Below are 10,304 nucleotides of genomic sequence, written 5' to 3'. Positions count from 1 at the left end.
GCTGGGTCCCCTTGTTGCACTTGATAACAATTATAGTTTAAAATCATAGCTTGCCGGGGCTCGGCTATATTTTACTTGATAACAATAAAAGTGACACATAAAGTTAACTGTTTATGTTTTATTTATTAGACTAAATCTGCCAGCGGTGGTAGGAGCGCTTGCCTCGTCGCTACAGCTTTTATAGGGCTGTAAAACGTCATAAATCAGTCTCGCGGAATCGCCCGCACTCTTTGTGTCGGCGGCGGCGCAGGGCTGGCGGCCGCTGGCTGCCTGCTCCCTCCTTTCCACGAAAAGTCGTAATGTGATTTTTTTCCCCTCTGATTTTATTATTATGATCGCCGCTGTGATTAGTCAATCTACCTTTAATTCGCCGCCCTACGCTGCCTCCTCCCAGCCCAGCCTGGTTGACACTTGAATAAGTACCTTTTAAAATGGCATAACAACTATTTGAGGGTTTAATTAGAACATCTGCAATTAAGGGAATGAGGAGGGGAAAGGGAAAAAAATAAAACCGTTGCGAGAGGGAGGCTGAAGGCAGGAGATTCCCAACCTGTCTCTCACCACCTTTGGGATGCCAGAGAGGGTTCTCACTTCCAAATTAGGGCTCACCCTGAGGTTGGAGAGCTGGGCCACAGCAGATGCCCCAAAGGACTGATTCCCTCTGCCTGGGCCCGTGGCCACCTTTCTTCCTGCCATGTTCAAGCCCCCTACCCTCACCCTAGGCTCACCAAGAGCCAGTGCTTGGGAGTCACTGGAAACCTCTTGCCCAGAGGTCAGTGCCCACTTGCTGCCACTAGATGGGTGAGAGAACCGGAATTCCCTGGAGGCTGACCACCTCTTAGAGGCGATTCTCAAATTTCCAAAGTACTCCTGCCCACTCTTATCTGGGACCCTCTGCGTGTGAAGATTGGCTGGTTTGGTTGGAAGAGGAGCTTGAGACTCTGAGAAGGTGAAGGCTGCTGCTTAGTTGGTTTATTATTGGTGCTGGGGGGTGGGTTAATTACAAGTTGTTAGAAGTGCCAAAGGGAAACCAATGCTGACTGCTGTCCTACAGAAAAATTCTGAACCCAGCCCCAGCCCCCAACCTGGGGAGAGGCAGAACTCCAGGAGCTCAGGTAGGGTGGGGGAAAGGTTGCTGAAGGAGAAAGCCTTCCAGCCCCACCCCCATCCTCCCTTCTAGGCCTGCACCTGGATCAGGCTGCCCCACCCTATGCTGGCCAGGAATAGTCTCACCTCCACCTGGCTCCCCTCCTCCCAGCCCTCACTGTCACCTTCTACCAGCCCTGCCCCCGCCTCAACTTGCTTTTCTTCCTTCTTTTCACCCTCTTGGGCTTGCTAGGAAGTCCTTTCCAAGGCTCGGCCCATCTTACACCCCCACTCCCCAGGATTCTGAGCTCCTGCAGGTGCGTTGAGGGAAAGGGAGCACGAAACCCACTTTGGGCCAGTGTGTGTAGGCAGATCCAAGAGAGTTCAGATGCCTTCAACTGAATGCCAAGTCCATGTGCATTCATACTATTAATATTTATTGATGTATTAAGTGCCTCCTTATGCAGCCATAAATACGTGGAGTTTTCTTTCCAGGTTTGCACAGCTAATTTGACATTCGGATCCAGAAAGTAAAATCTGGGAGATTTCCCCAAATTTGTCCACATGTATCTACATCATTTACCAAAAAAACTCTCTTTGGGCTCCTATATCTTAGTAGCAAGAAAGTCGCCTATCACATGAAAACAGCAAGCCAGAGTCCGCTACACAGACACACACATACAAACATTTTCACCTGGATATTATTGCGAGCATAGAAATAAGATCCCTTCTGAGGGCTCCTGTACTTAGCGTTAGCTTAATGGGTTGAGGGGGGGGGCCTAAAGCAGCTCTTGTCCGTGATGAATCCTTGTATCTCCTTTTGTGTTTTGCCCTCCTGCCTCATCAGCCCAGGGATCTCCAACCCCTGCTCTGCCCTCTACCTCTCTCAGCCCCAATTTTATTTTTTTTTATTTTTTCTGATCACCTTTTGCCAGCCTCCAAACAATCACTCTCTGAATGCTACCCGCATCCGCCCCCCCATATTCTTTCTAAATCTCGATCTGGTTTCTCTTTCGGAAACGTGTTTTAGTACAAAGCGCTTCCCTTCTGACACCGCTGAAGAAAAATATGTGTCCATTGTGTGCGAGGCCTTATTGTGCCCGCATTACCATACTGACCGTTGGATAACCCATATTCCTCCCCTCCCCAGTAACAAGCTGCCGGCTGAGAGACCTCAGCGACTCCACTGATTCTCTGCTGCATTAAAATCTCACCTCTCAGACTCCCTGGATTTTCCTAGGGAGAAAAATAGTGAGAGCCAACTCAGGATTTGGCGGGCAAAGAGAGGGAAAATGAGGTGTCATTCCTTTCCCCACTCTCAGAAGGACAGGATGTGACTGTGTGCGCGCGCGTGTATATATGGTTTTTGTTGTTGTTTTAGAGATTAAACATCGCAACACGTCTCTTTCCTCTTCCTCAAATAAATTTGACTTTTAGATGGTATACCATCAAGTAATTCATTCCATTTTTTTTTTCTCCAAGCAACTTGCAAACCCCCAAATAAAGCAAGGCTCCCATTTTCCCCGCTGTGTGTGTATTTGTATATATGTATGTGTTTTGTCCCCTTCTAATGCCAGCAGGCAGGGCTAATGTATGCAAAAGAATATGCAAATGCTTAATTGATTTTTTCTTAAATCTCTTGTCAGTAAAAGTAATGAATTGGTCTAAAATGATTTTAATAACCCAGACGTGTCACCAGAAAATACTCAACCTTTTTTTTCTCCTGGAATCGCTTATAGTCTCAAAAAAAAAAAAAAAGCAATCATGGAATGTTAATTTGCCCCCCTTTAAAATATTAAAGATGAATTTCTCCTGTTTGTTCGGAGACCATAAGCAGGGTCCTCTCGTGAATTTCCCCCTCCTTGCTTTGCCTTCCTTGGAATTCAATTTTCCTCAAATCTCATTTAAAGTGGCTTTTTAAAAAGTGGCCGCATTTTAATATTGGTTAGACAGAGTGACCTGCATTTCACCTCGGGTGTTTGACTTGTTCCAATAGGTCACTGCCATGGGGTTATTGATGGGGAAACTCCATTGAAATTTGTCTCTTCGCAAATGGCCTTTAGATCTTCCAGTGAGTTCAATAACTAGTTATAATGTGGAAGGGGAAAAATGAAGGCCCTGGGCTAACGAATTTGATGTTTCATTTTTATGCTGGAGAAATTGTTAGTTAGAGGTTGGGTTCCCCATCCTCTTCTTTGCTCATCCTGGCCTCACTGACCCCTGCTCCCCACTCTCGTCCAAGGCTGCAGGATTATATCCTCTTTAAAACTAGGGTGGGGGTGTCCCTTTCTCCCCTTGATGAAAGCTTTAATTCTTATTTTTGTTGTTGTTATTGAAAAATTCTGACAGTGCTGCAAGAAGCTTGCGCTGCTGAGTATTTCTAACTTGAACTTTCCTGTTAGAGGTGGGTGAAAGGACTTTTACTTTTAAAGCACTCTAAATGTGGTTTTGAAAGATTTAGGAATTAGGCTGGCTTAGGGTAGCTTCCAGAGAGCTGACCTGGTGCTCCCAGAATTAAGAAGCCGATAGGAAGGTGGGGTTCCTTTTGGGGTTGATGAGGGCATCTCAAAATACTCTAATCTGTTCTTGGCCTCTGAGCTTCCAGGGACTCATGGGTTGAGGCACCCTAGACCAAGGAAGGCAGAGACAAGGATGGAGGGAGAATTCCATGGAGCAGGCAAGAGAATCCTGGGTCTCCTCCAGAGTCAGAAACAGAATTCATTAGTAGGGACTTGGCCCAGGAACTGCTTGCTGAACTTCATAAGAAGGGTGCCTGGCAAAAGCCCAGTGCCCCCAAATGACGCGTTTTACTGGAGAGAGCAGAGGGGAAATTATTGGGGTGGGTGATGAAGATTTTACAAGGTGTCCCCTTTTTTCCTGGAGTTCTTAAGGAGTGGGGGAGGAAAGGGCAGGGGAGGAAAGGTCTTCATTTTATTCTCCCCAATTACAGCTAGGTCGGAGAGCCAGTGACTTCTCCAGAGAAGCCTCTGTGAGAAAGGGCTGTGGAGAGCTCTTCTTTCAGGCTGACCCAGCCATACCCAATCATTACCATCATTAACCTCAATAATAACAAGAACATCATTTCTTCACAAACAGAGCTCCCTGTGTGCCTTCTTTCCTTCCTCCAGAAACTGTTCCCTTTCCTTCTCTGGGGTCCCTGGGACCCCTAAGGGATCCAGTTAGCTCAGGCCCAAGTTTCCCCTTGATAAGCCTACCCACATCCCTTCCAAGCCTCCCTCCTTAGAGAAGAGTCATTCCAAAAGCAAGCCTGGATTCCCAGGCTGGGGGAATCCAGACCGAGAGGAACATGTAAGTGCCTGAAACTAGGGTACCACCTTCCTCTATCCCCTTAAACCCGGAGGCAATGTCTTGGTGCCACCTGCACTCTCAGACAAACTTGCCTGGACAGATCCGGGCACTCCTGGGATCTGGGGAGCCGTCTTTCACTGCGTGCCGCAACCCCATAAAAAATGAGGGAGCCCGGAAAGGCCCATCGGTCGGTTTCAGGATCCGGCCTGGAGGAGGACATGCAGCCTGCTCTCCCCAGACGAGCGGGAATCAATAGCGATCTGTGATAAACCTCCCCGCAGCCCCTCGCGCTCCGGGCCGTGGCGGGCGAGCCCCATCCCCGGGCCACTCACCCGCCTCGGCCCATACTTTGGCCGCCTCCTCGGAACCCGGGACCCCCAACCTCTGGCCTCGCCCTCTCCCCGTTTTAATTACGTAATTGATTTTCGCTTTGGCCGCGCCGGGACGCCTCTACCTTCAGACTGTTTAAATTTTTCGGCTCCCTTTTTGCATTTCCGAGTCCTCTTGAAGGGCCGTCATTTAGAGACTGGCCCTCGGGCTGCTGGGTCAGGGCTGGGCTGCGGCCTCGCTCTACACTCCAACGAAATGGTCCTCCGGGGCTGGGCGGCGCGGCCCGCTGTGCAGCCGGCCCACCGCGCGGGGCTCCCACACTGCGCTCCTGCCCATCCGCTCTGCTGAATTATTTTGTGCTCCATTATTCTCTGATAGAAAAATATTCCGGGTTGGAGTGAGCACTCCACGCCTGGGCTCGGAGCCGGGCCGCTCGGCTTTTTTGTCTCTTCACCGGCATGAAGTGTGTATGTCTGGGAAGGTCAGGATGGAGACCCGAGGAAGCGCAATGCCCAGGCTGCAGGCTCGGCGGGGAACTCCAGCCTCTCCCCCCAAAAGACCTGGCCCCGCTGGCGGCCCAGAAGCGCCGGAGAAGCGGATTCGGCTGCAACTTTCCGCCACTCGGCCCGCGTGGAACCGCAAGGCCGGCGACCCCCAGCCCGCAGTGGGCTGTTGGGTCTGATTTTCTCCCCACCCCCAGACAGAGGCCCCAGCACTCCGGCAGCCCCAGCGGGCACCCGAGCGGCCTCTGGGAGGAGGCACCGGGGTCGGCAACACGCGGGTCATCCCTACACCGGAGTGACCGAAGGTGAGGCGAAGAAAGGGAAAAAGGGGAGGCATTTTCACGGATGGGAAGACCAGATTTGGGGTGGGGAGAGGACGGGGAAGACGCGAAAACTTAAAAAGGAGCCCCTTCTCCCACCGTGGCTGACTTTCCCTGTCTCTCCTCCTCCGGACAAAAAAATAAAAGAAACCCTCCTTTTTCCTTCCTAAACTGCTGGTCTCCTGCTTAATCTCTCATCTATTTACAAGTAATAAACACTTCTCTGATTATTCTCCCATGTCCTGTTCATTCTTTGATCTTTTCCAACAAGGCAAACTATGAGTTACTATTAGCCCTATTTTATGATTCTATTTTTCCCTCAGGGAGAGGAGGGAGTTGGGAATGTCTTTCTCACTGGGGAAGAAGTTCAGGGAAACTTGATCACAACCTTCTCCCCTGTCCCCCACAACCTGCAACACCCCAATCCTTGCTCCCCCAGCCCCCCTTCCCCCGCGGCAATGTTGCCGGGTAAATAAGAGTCCGCCTGCCTGGCTATTAGGATTCTGGAGACGTTGGCATCTGTAGCAATCATTAGTCAAAGCCGCGGAAGCCGAAGGAGCCGAGGAGTTGGACAGAAAAAATCTTGGAAATGATATACAGGAGCCGCGGAGGCATCAATCCCCGGCCGATAAGAGCTCGGCGGCCGGGAGTGAGGCAGCCGCTTAATTGGGCCCTGGGCACCAAGAACAATTGGGGAGGAGGCATTTATGGGTAGGGCAGTGACCCTCGCACCATTTGGGCACCCTCCAAAAATAGGGGGAGACTTGAACATCTTTCCCCAAATTTCAAAGGCCCAGTTGTGTTGGGGAGACTCATGCTTCCCTCCCTCAACCTCTCCACCCTGAGAGCCAAGAGGAGCATAGTCCTAGGACTCTTCCCTTTTCTCTCCCTTCTTAGCGGCTGTTCTGGGAGGTCCTGCAGGTTGGGGAGATTGGGCTGGGATTTCAGGTCACAGGGAAAGCCTGGAGAGGGCTGTGGTCCCTAGAGCAGGTTTTTAGGAGGCAGCTAACTCCTTTGGACTCTATTTAGTGGGAACCTTGAAGACAGGAACAGAATCACTCTCTTTAATAAGCAAAACAGCCAGAAAGATATTTGTTCCCTATCCCCAATAAAGGCACTCACCTGATGTCTTTATTGACACAGAGATAGACAGAGAGATGAATTAAGTTTATATCCTTCTGGAGGGAGATCTATGCCCCTACATATAGATACATGTATTATGGAACCATCTCTAAACATACTTTCAAATATTTAAGTTTGCAGCAAAACTGCAAAGACTATAAAGATCTCCAAATATGTAGCTTCAATATGTAGCTATTTTATGAGTTGGGGCTTTTGCATAAATCTAGATAAATTTTTCAAAATAGAGATTGAGCAACAGACTCAGAGTCTTTTTCCAACCAAGGGGAAAGAAAAAGCTCACCAAATATTCATCCAGATATTTAGGGAGTGCTGTACCAATACATCCCAGCCTATACATCCAGCACTATAGAGAGATTGGTAATGTGCACACAGAAATCTGACAGAGGACTGTTATGTTCACTGTGGATCTATAAATCTAAAGATCTATAAATCTGCATTTAAATGTGGAGTAGAGAGATATGGAAAACATATATCCTATTATACACGGAGTGATCTATAAATATATTTTCCCGTATACAGCTATGGAAGTGCTCAGCTCTCTATAAAGGCAGTGTATTTGCATCGAGCCTTAGGAATGAGGGAGATTCTCTGATGGTTGCGGGTTTGGGATGCCCCAACTCAGACTTCTCTGGGAAATGAAGGAGAGTAAACTGGAGCCTGTGCAAGTAAGTGCTAAGAGGGAATTCATATAATCTATGGCCTCATTTCCAGCATACGGGGCATTTCTCTGGCTATGGATAGGAGCCCTGATGTCTGGGCCTGAAAGCATCCTAACTTGTAGCCTGAACTGAGACAGAGATAGAAGCCTCTTTACTTCTTTTCCCTTTAGCTCCCTAGCCCAAAGCTGGCAGAGGGACCCTTGAGAAGCAGGGGTGTCTTTAGGAGGGAAAGGGTCATTAACATTACAAAATGGAGCCATTTAGGTAAAATGCTTTTTTTTTTTTTTGCTACAGTTCAGTTAGTAAGGAGGCTGTGGGCTTTCACTCACACCCCAGCATGCATCCTAATTACATAAATCCCAGTCACTGACTGCAGAGAGTTTCCTCCATTCATATAATGCTAGATGATGCCTCAGTCCCATCCCCTCTCTTCATGAGCTCTCTCTTACACACCCAAAGTCCCACCTTGTCAAGAAGGGGTTTGGGGCTCAGGAAATGCATCACAGGGAGATGGCAGCCCCACAAGAGAGTAGTGCCCCCAGGAGTCATTGTATCTACCACCAGACTCAGAAGCTGATTACCTTCCATGTTACTTGTTTTTTAACTGAGGGGTTGGGGGAACCAAAGTCTGCATGGGCAAAAGAAAATGAAAGATGGTATGATTTTTAAATCTGGAATTTTAAGGAGAACTATGGCCATACCACCCAGAACATGCCGAATTTAGAGGGGTCAAATCACCAGTGAGCCCTTTTCATATTGGAGGCAGAGGATCTGGGGCCCCTGGACTTGCTTTGATTTTTCTGCTTTGGTTTACTGGGGAAAGGGAAGTAAGAAGGGCCCCAGGTGGGCTTGGGGAAGTGCAATCCAATCTAGTTGGCCAGTTTAGGGGAGAGTGATTTACAAAGCAAAAGCTCAAATGCTACTTCCTGAGAAGTCACCAGATCAAAACAACCTCCTCTAGGTTTTATGACCCACCACTACTCCCAACAGGAAAAGCACCCTCAATAAAGCCCCAGCCCACATCCCCATCCTCCACCCAGAGGAGGGGGAGAGACACAATCCAAAATGAGGGACCTGACCCTTACTCTCTTCATTCACACACACACACACACACACACACACACGCACACGCTGGGTTTTCCAGCCAGAAAATTAACTTTTTAAAGAAGCATTTTATAGACAATAATTTTCTCCACTATCTGAGCAAAGAAGCAGCCCTGAGATATTTGGAGTTTGATCCTGAAGAGTGGATTTGATCAGATAAGGATCTGGCTTCATGGTCTCACACTGCCTTCCAACTCCCCTACAACTCAACAGGCCAACAGGACACTAAAGACACCAAGAGCCTGGCTGCCACCCTCTGTGGGGGCTGCTCCAGGGGTTTGGTTTTCCAGGGAAGCAGAAAGGAAGAAACTCAATAGTTGCTTGGGGCTTGAGGGCATGAGTGTGGAGGGGGAGGACAAATGGTCTTCAGGCTGGGCTGATGGGAAGAACAGAGCAGGACAAGGACTGGGAAGTTAGTTTAAGGCTGGTTTACTGTGTCCCGCCTCGGCTTCTGACCTCTTTAATACCATACTTGGCCACATACATATACTTTTGTGTGTGATGTTCTGGGCCGGGGGCTGAGAGAAGTGGGACTCTTTCAAGGGCAGAACCTAGCCTCCTCTAACTCTGTCAGAGCTGTGACACATGCAGAACTAAAGAGATCCCAGGGAATTAAGCCCACCATCCCACCCCCTAATATGGGGCTGCACATCATGGCAGAGCTTTCTCTGTGTTTGAGTCAGCTGTAGAGAAGTAGCCTCCTTCCTGTACTTGCTCCCCAGCATACCCAGAGCCTCCTGGTCAACCTTTCATTGTAGCTTCTAAGGCCTGGTTATCAGAAGCCGAACAAGGTCCTAGACAGCCCAACTTTCCCAAGTCCTAAATTTCATTTCCCTCCCACTCCCCACACAGTGGATCTTCCTAGCAGTGGAAGAAGAAAATGGATCCCAGAGTTCTTCTGTAGGACTCAAGGACAAAGAGATCTCTATTACTTCAGCTCCTCAGTCCAGACTCCTTGGGCTCCTGGGGCCCTATCAAAGCAGTGAAGGGAAGTACTAGAACAGGTACACCATTCGGGTTTACAAAGACCTAGTAAAAAGGATGAGATATTCCTGGCTCTCTAACAGCTAGCCTCTTCTTTAAATTGCATCTCAGAAAGCCAAAGAGCCCGAGCTTGGGGGGTCCTGAATCCAGATTCTCTCCCTTCTCCACAGCTAAGGGCTCCAGGGTCTACAATCCCACTGAGGAGGAGGCTCAGAACAGTGCTTGTCTCTTCAGGAAAAGAAAGCACAGAACTGAAGCCCTGGACAATGATGTTTCCATTGAGAAACTCAACCCAAAGTAATTACACAAAGAGAGGGAGAGGCAAAGAGACAGATAAAGTTGACCTGGATATTAGGAGGGGCTGAGGCAATAAAAGCTCTCTTCCCAGTGCCTGCTTAGAAGGAGCCAGCCACACCCCTCCCCCCTTCTTGCCTTAGTTTCATGGAATCTGGAAACTCCAGCATGAGATATCCACACTAGAGGTGAGGATTGGTCTTAGACAAGATTACCACACCATCTACCAGGGAAAAATAAGTTTGTGTGCTCTAATTCTAGTTCATGAAAGAAGTCAATAGAATGGTGGGATTGAAGGTAACTTGGGAAGTGAGGACCCAGTGGTTTCTGAGAAGAGCTGCCCTTCCTCTGGCTTTTCATTCTAATCCTTCCCACCTGGCCTGTGGCATTGTCCCCAAATCAGCCCCACCTAGAAAGCAAACTACCACCGCGGGGATGCTGACAAAGCCCAGCTCAAACTGGGCTATCCCTTGACACCCCCAGAGGAGGGCTTGGAGGTCTGGGGGCACCACCCATCAGAACTCCTGCTGCTCAGTCAGCTCAAAGAGGGCAGGAGATCAGCAGAGAAAGGG

This window comes from Bison bison, unplaced genomic scaffold, assembly GCF_000754665.1.
Source record: "Bison bison bison isolate TAMUID 2011002044 unplaced genomic scaffold, Bison_UMD1.0 scf7180017864383, whole genome shotgun sequence".
Classification (NCBI taxonomy): domain Eukaryota; kingdom Metazoa; phylum Chordata; class Mammalia; order Artiodactyla; family Bovidae; genus Bison; species Bison bison.
Note: the sequence above shows the minus strand (reverse complement) of the source record.